The sequence below is a fragment of the Lutra lutra genome, chromosome 4 (genome assembly GCF_902655055.1).
Source record: "Lutra lutra chromosome 4, mLutLut1.2, whole genome shotgun sequence".
In the NCBI taxonomy this organism is placed as follows: domain Eukaryota; kingdom Metazoa; phylum Chordata; class Mammalia; order Carnivora; family Mustelidae; genus Lutra; species Lutra lutra.
The window spans coordinates 147602454-147610219 of record NC_062281.1 but is presented as its reverse complement, the minus strand read 5'-3'; the positions used below and the strand labels follow the sequence as shown (position 1 = coordinate 147610219).

Here is a 7766-nt window from a genome sequence, read left to right as displayed (position 1 = left end):
TCTTTCTTGAGATTCAGTTAAAAGTAAGAATCTTTCTTGTTTTGGAAAGAGGCAGATGTGAAGTCTATCTTTTAATACAGAAAAAAAAAAAGATTTTAATCTGCTCTGGAAGAGAGGTTCCCAAGAGCACACATGGAACAATAACTTCTCACTGTGCCTCAGTTACATGTTGGGACCGTCCGCCAGAAACTTCTATCGAGGAAACTTGGAGCGAGTTGAAGTTATAGATCCCAGCAAAGGTTTCTGTGGCCAGGGGGGTCTCTGTAACTCAGCTTAGCTTTTAGGACGTTTCTCTTCTACTGAAATTAAAGAGGAACCAAGGGAAAGCAGTTGTTTAGTTGGGGGAAAATGGGACTCTCTTGTTAAAGATTTAAGTCATTATCTCCCCTCGTCCCATAATGAATAATTTCAGAGACTTCCAAGGATATTTAGGAGCAGAGTATGTGAACATGGGTCTTGAGCACTCAGAAATTCTTTTAGCCATAAAGTAACTGGAGAAGAAGCATCAAATGATTTTAGACAGATGCAGAATATTTCAGAGGACTGTATTTTGCTTTCTCCAGTAACATATTTCTTGCTCCTTACTTATAAAAGGGGAGGGGGTGCGGTGGGGGAGCATAGTCTGGATGAGAGTGACCTTAGCATGTCACCTCACACTCACCTGCAGAGTGGGCATTCCTACAGGAGTTTCCTCTCTCCAGAGGCTCCCTGGCTATGTAACCTCTCCCAAGGTGCAGATTCTCCTGTCTGTGTGCCAGTGCCTTTCACCCTGATCTTTCCTTTCGGAATTCTGAGAAGGATTCTCAGATGCAGCAGGCTTGCAAACTAGAGTGAGAAAGATGAGGAGGAGGGGATGGGATGGGGATCAGAAGGAAGAAGGGGTTTTTTGGTTTGTTTGGTTTCTTTCTTTCTTTCTTTCTTTCCATCAGGGAGGAAAGCCTGGAGAAAAAAATATGAGGTTAAAAAAACTGGAAAAGCAGGCTTATTGGCAACTTGCCAAACCCTAAAAACCACCCCTTTTTTCTGCCAAAACAATACTTTACCAAACCTAAAATAATTGCAGGAAGCTCTTTTCCATTTTAAGAACGATTACCTGGGGGAGGAAAAAAGAGGGGATTCTTAAAAGGCACCCTTCCAGAGGTGTCCCAGGAACAGGGACGGTAATGATAGCCTGTGTCCAGTTTTGGGCACGCGTTTGTGGACCAGAATATCTCCCTTCCCTTAGGGGACATCCCTTTCACATTTTTTTTTTCCCTCCTAAAAAGAAAAAGATGTCACAGTTAAACCACTGTTGTTTCTGAACGCGATAGAACTTTTTCTATGGCGTCTGTGTTCAGACCCACTAGTTTCACAGTCCTGGGAGGGAGAACGCTCATTAATCTCCGCCTCCTTTTCTCCAGACAACCCCCCTCACCCCCCAATCCGGTGACTCTTCTGTGTGAAATTATTCCCCACCCCCGCTTCTGAATGCCATAGGACTGAAGCTGCACAAAGTTTGCAGGATTTTGTGCATAATTACCTCTACCGACGATCTATTCCCACAGAAAGCTCCGTTGGAGAGATTACAATGCTTTGAGCCGTACCGCATTTCAGAGGGGGAAAAAAAAGTTACCTAGGAGGTCTGATTTTTAAAAAAATTTGCATACATGCAAATTTGCCCCCCGGCCTTCTCCTCGGTTTTCTCCGTGCCGCACACAGTGAACCGGGAGAGCAGGGCAACCTGGCAAAGTTGCCCAAGTCCTCCACCGAGGTCCGCGAAGGTCTGCGGCGGGGCTTGGGGGATGGGGATGAGGAAAAGTAGTTTTGTTTGCTTAAGCACATCCTGTGGCAGCCTATAGCTGCCCGGGAGTACAGACTGTAACTGCTCCTCACTGCGTTACCCAGTAATGCGCTGAGCGGGGAAGCGGGGGCGGGGGGGGCAGAGGGAGCGAGAGAGCCTGCGAGCGAGGGAGCGAGAGAGGGAGCGAGCGAGCGAGCGAGCGCGAGCGGCCGCGGAGGCTCGGGACCCGGCTGGCCGCGCGGCGCCGCAGCCGCCCCCTCCCCCACGCACCCCCCCCCCGCCGGCGGCGGCGCGAGCGGGCGGCGGCTGTGCGGTGCGGTGCAGAGCGGAGGCGGAGGCGGGCGCGCGGGCAGCTCGCGGGCACCCGGCCGGGGGCGCGGGAGCGGGAAAGGGTGCGCTATGCCTTTAACGCCCGCGTACAGTAGACATGTATAGTGGAGTGTAGGGAAACTCTAGGCGGGGTTAAAGTTCAGCTCATGGAGCGGCAATCGCGCTGGCTGGCTGGCTGCAGTTGAGCCGAGTTGGAAATGTGAACGCAAGAAGCAGGCTTGATTTGTTTTCTCCCCCTTCTCTCTCTCTCTTTCTCTCCCTCTTTCTCCTTTCTCACCCGCACTCACGCACACCTCCAAACCGCACACCCAGACGCACACGCACACCCCACCGCCCGGCAGTTATGTATTCTCCGCTCTGTCTCACCCAGGTAAGCAGCTGTTTGGATGCGGCGGGGTTGGGGGGGCCGGGGTTGCGGGGGCAGACCTGGGGCTGGGCGCGGGGTACGGGGGACAGTCGCGCCGGGCGGGCCCGGGGCATGTGTCTTGGTGTGTGCTCGTGTCTGCGCGTGTTTCGGTGTGTGTGTGCGCGTGTGCTCGTGGCGGGGGGAGAAATACAGCTTTAAGAAAGTAACTTTGTTTCCATGCGGGTGCATTCCTCTTGCACGGCCATTTGTGTGGGCACATGGCTAATGGCGCCCTCTTATTAATGCGTTAATTAATATCGGGGCGACTGACTGCGGAACGGCGGTGTTTTCGGACGCCCCGCACGTGTTTCGGCGGGGTTGCAGCCCATGACGCGCTGAAATCTGGACTCAGCGTTTCTGCAGCCGGCAGGCCGGTTTCTGTAGTTCCGCGGCTCCCGGGGAGGGGGCCGCCGACGGAGCCCACCGCCCACCCCGCACGCTCGGGGCAGCTGAAAGCCCCGGGTGCGGGAGAAGTCACGACCCTGCGCCCACGGCCCGCGCGCGGAGCCCGCGCCGCGGCAGCCTCCCCAAACTCTTACTTTTGTTTATTGTTTGTCAGCCTTTGGGGTCCGGCCGCGGGAGGGACGCGGGCCGGCGTCCCGGGCCCGGCCGGGACAGCGCCCCTCCGACGCGGGCGGGCGGCTGCGAGCCGGCCCCCGGGCTCGGCGGAGCGGGGCTGCGTGGACGCGCGACCCCCCGCGCCGGCCGGGTGGAGCCTGCGTCCTCGCCGCTCATCGCCCGCTCGCTTTCCCGAGTGAAAGTTTCGCTGTCGCGACGAGCCCACGCTGCGCAGGGCGGCGAGCGCCGGAGGCCGAGGGCCGCGCGGGCCGGGGAGCGCCGGGCGGAGTTGGGCTCCCGGCCGCGAGCCCGAGCAGCAACGCCGGGCCGGACGCGGCTCCCCCCGCCGCCTCCCGCCACCGCCGCCGCGGGACTCGGGCAGCTCCGCGCGCAGGACGGGGGCAACTTTTCCCCTCCGACTCTGCTCAGAGCATGGGTCTCTCTCGCCCCCCCACCCCCGCCCCTCCTTCCCATGCCCTCCCTTTCCATCCCTCTCTTGTCTGCACCACCCCTAGGCAAAATATTGCTACTTCACGGCTCCAAATCTGGTCCCTTTTGAATATATTATTTATTTTCTTTGACTAAAAGGCATGTAGTCAAAGTGATTTTGCGCTGAAGACAATTTTTGAAAAAAAGTGTGAGCTTTCATACTGTTTTGGTACATTGCGATCTGACCATTAATCACCTACATGAAGTTGTATGCTTCAAGTAAAATGTTTATTTACCACTCCCTTAAAAAACCTGCTACCACTTATTGCTTTCATTTAGCAGGAGATAACGGTTTAACTGGAATACTTTATGGAAGGTTAGAAAGTATCAATAATTTTTTCCTTTTCCTCTCTAGATTCTGGATTTATTTCTCACATGACAGCCTTATTGCAATATCTAACAGGAATAATACTGGTTATTTGATCTCAGAAGACTCTTAAATGCATCTTTTATATAGAAATGGTCTGTTTGGGATTTAGGCCTAGCATTAGTAATGGATAGCAGTTGCTTTTAGTTACTGTAAAAGTTTTTTATTTTTCCCTAACAAACTTCCAAAGTTCCTATTTTAGTAACTTGTGGAAGTATGGAATGAAACTTTTCCAACCACTTCTGGCAAGGTTCACAATTGCATATGGATAAGATGCAAAGTGTAAGAGAATTTGAATGAGTTATGACTACAGTGGAAATGCTGAGATTCAAAGGCTGAAGTTCTTGCTGGCAGAAGTTTGCAACATAGAGAACTTGTAGACAATACCGGGGTGCTGCAATGGTGGGGCATGACCTTAGCAGACATATGAGTATCTTCTCAAGTGAGCTCTGCAGAGAAAAATTTATATTTTGGGTTGGTGCATATATGAGGATACCTGTGTATCCATGCAGGCCCAGGACATAGTCAGGTACCTGACAAAGGCGATTCTCTTGGTTCACGAGCTATTATCACATTAAGAAAGTTTTTTTTTTAAAAACATATTTGGCAGTGTGATTGATACACTAACTAGGCCTTCTTCTGGAAACACCAGTAAAAGAAACACTTAGTGTAACAGTTGGTGAAGAAATTGTACTTTAAATAGTGAACGAGAGCCACGTATTTTGGGTTCTTCTTTTAAAAATTGATTAACAATTTTATTTAACTTGCTGGAATACTTATAAAGCTGTAGAGCCAGTTTTAGAAAGAAAACTTGGGTAGTTTATTGGTCATTGAAGAAAGTTCAGTAAGCACAGTGACAGAAATACTCTAAATGAAAGAATAAACTCCATCTACGTGTATGCAATTTTTAAAACTTTATCAAGAAAATGTCAGGCGTCTTCTTTTTGTCCATACAAGCGTATCATAACCAAATCGTTTACCTGGCCATAGAATGATAACCCGGTAGAAATTTATAGGTGAACCTTTAAAAGTAGTTCCAGCAATATCAACGTTCAGTGGTTCTTAAGCTTGGCTTACTTACAAGCAGATCAACATTTAAGGTGCTGATTCAAAGTCATACTGCTTTTGAAACAGGTTTTCAGGTTTGTTTTCATTGATGGTCTATAACTTTCTCACTGAGTGCACGTGTAGAATATTCTTTATTATCTCCTGAATATTTTGAAATAGTACGTAGCTTATGGCAGTATGTGCAGCAACATGATTTATGGGGCTTACTTTTTAAAAAAATTAATTTATGCTGGGCCTTGACATTTCCTGCAAGTTAATGATTTTCTTTACTTTTGATGATCTGGACTATTTCTAATTGTGAGTTGAGAAAGATGACTAGCTCTTTAATAGTACATGTGAGTAAAGTTGTACAAAATATTGTGCACTTTTATTGGCACATTCTTGAAACCTTTGGGGAGTAATAAGTTGTACAATACTTTTGATGCACAATTGGGGACTTAGATTATTCTTAATGATTAATTGACATGGTTGTCCTCATTTGAGGGTTTTTATGTTTTTATGATGAGATATATAGGCATTTGGTTGGCAGGTAAACAAAATGAACACGAATGAACGCGGTTCGCAGTTCTGTGAGAAGCATACTAGGAGTCTCTTCAGACACTTAAATGCCATATTAGAATGTCTTTTTTAGGCAAGGCTTATTCTTATTAATGAAGCTTTTGAATAAGATAACATTTTAACATTAATGTGAATTGTTTGGAATTTAGTTGTTCTTTGCTTTATAAAACAGGCCTGAGATTTTAAGATGAAATCTTCCTTTTGGTAAAAGCTCACTTTATAGTTAAGGTAGACTCCAGGAGTTCTTAACATAATACCACAGAGCCTTGGTCCCTAGCATGTTCTGTGTATATAAGAAAATAAGTCAATGTGAAGGACTGTTTCAAACCCCAATTTTATGTATTTTAGAACATTTCAAGGATGAGCTCAGAATTTAGTAATGTTTAAATGCTTTGCGGTTTGGCATATACCTTATTAGATAAACTGTGACTTGAAAACACCCCCTCCCCACCACCATTTCTCTCTTTTAAAGTATGGCAATAAGAAAGATTCTTAAACATCAGAAATTTAAAATGTTTATGGTAAAGAATAATATAATTCTTGTATTTTTTTCTGCTCCCTCTCCACTTGAAGAATGCACACATGTTAGAAAAGCTACTTCTCTTTTAGATTTTTATTGAAAAAGAGCAGTTTTCAAAGCTAAATTTGAAATGCAGAGCCTGAAATTTGTCCAGAGAGGAAAAAGATAAATGTCAATTATTGAATTGATTTATTATATATTACATTAATATGTACTTTAAAAAATAGTCATATGTAGTGTTCAGATGATTGATTATAATTTATAATATTTTAACAGACTTGACAAAATATTTTTCCAATTTTAACCACTCAGTTTACATTTGAACATTTGAAAACTTAATAATTTCTTTATAGTAATAATATTTTGGACATTACAGTTACTTGTGCCTCCAAAGTATATATTTAGGTGGATAGTACAAACTGAAAAAGAATGCATTTTATAATATTTGTCTGTCCTACACCCTTTTTAAAAAAAGGCATCAAATATCTTTTTGGTGTTCATATCATTTATCTGAAAGTAAATAATTTATCTTCTGGGGGTTTGTGCGGCAGAGAGAAGTTATGTAAGATTAGTGTGGGTTGGTTAATCAAAAGTTAGATGTACTCAGAAAGCTTTGTGGAGGTTACTGTTTAATTTTTCTTTAATTTTATATTTATATTTCCTAAGCAAATATCAAGTTAAAGAATCAAACATTTTCATAAGACAGTAAGAAAAACTTAAATGTTTTAAATTGAATTTTATTTTCGGGTTACTTGAGTCTTAAGGCAACCGTGGGGGTTTTCCTGGAATCTCGTAAACATTAAATGTACCAGGTTCTCTATTTCCTTCTGAGAAAAGCCTGAAATACTAATTTCAAAAATTAAGTAAAGAGTCTCTTTTTTAGCCATGATTATTACCGAAGGCATTTTACAAAATTAACTGTATTTAGTTGCAACCCTGTTGTCACAATGACGCATTCTATTTACTCTCTGGCATGTATGCTTTTCTTCCCCCACCCCCTTTTTTTTTCTTTTTGTTTCATTCCCATAGTATCAGCAAGTATGTCTTGGAAATAGATCTTTTATTTCAGCCTGAAGAATATGAAATTCATCTTTTGCATATGCCAGATTTTTCAAAGTTTTTGACTAAAAAAATTATATGCAACTGTAATCCTTAAGAAGGAATTAAGATATTACCAAAATGCCTAAGAAACAGATTAGCGTCTCCATGCAGTATTTTTAGAGGGAAAGTCTTTGTTTTCATTGATCGGGGAAATGATTTTTTTTTTTGCTCCTAGACTTCCATAAACATTGACTGGCATCTAAATGTTTAGGATTTGCCAATCTGGCGGCCGAGCCCTGGGTGTACTACAAGTAGTGAGGTCAAGGCTGGAGCAAAATTAGATATGCCTTTCTTGAAATAGGGTTAAGATTATATATTGTTATAAGCATTTCAATACATTTCACGTACTATACTAAAGGACTTGGGACCTAGGCTTGGCAGTAGACCCCGGTGCACGTTGGTGAACATACCAACAGATTTTTAAATTTTAGCCGTTTTCTTTTTTGAGATTGTGAGGCATGATACTGACAGTTTTCCTTTTCTCCCCCTCAGACTTCCCATAGGCACCCTCTGTGTAATTTTGGTACTGTAATGATCGAGTCAGCTTTGAAGTGAAATAAGCATTGTTTTGTTTTGTTTTTAAAATGAC

The 7766-nt window shown here is 44.3% G+C and overlaps 1 long non-coding RNA gene across 2 annotated transcripts; it reads right to left on the bottom strand.

The window, feature by feature from the left end:
• Positions 1-257: 257 nt before the first annotated feature.
• LOC125098297 (uncharacterized) lies at positions 258-2143 on the bottom strand. Of its 2 annotated transcripts, none has more exons than XR_007126786.1 (4): positions 1520-2143; positions 1049-1093; positions 662-939; positions 258-296 (listed from the first exon to the last, which is right to left on the bottom strand). It is a non-coding gene; the product is annotated as an uncharacterized LOC125098297 (long non-coding RNA). The 2 variants fall into 2 exon arrangements; XR_007126787.1 differs by having other exon boundaries at positions 262-299.
• Between the last annotated feature and the right edge of the window lie 5623 nt (positions 2144-7766).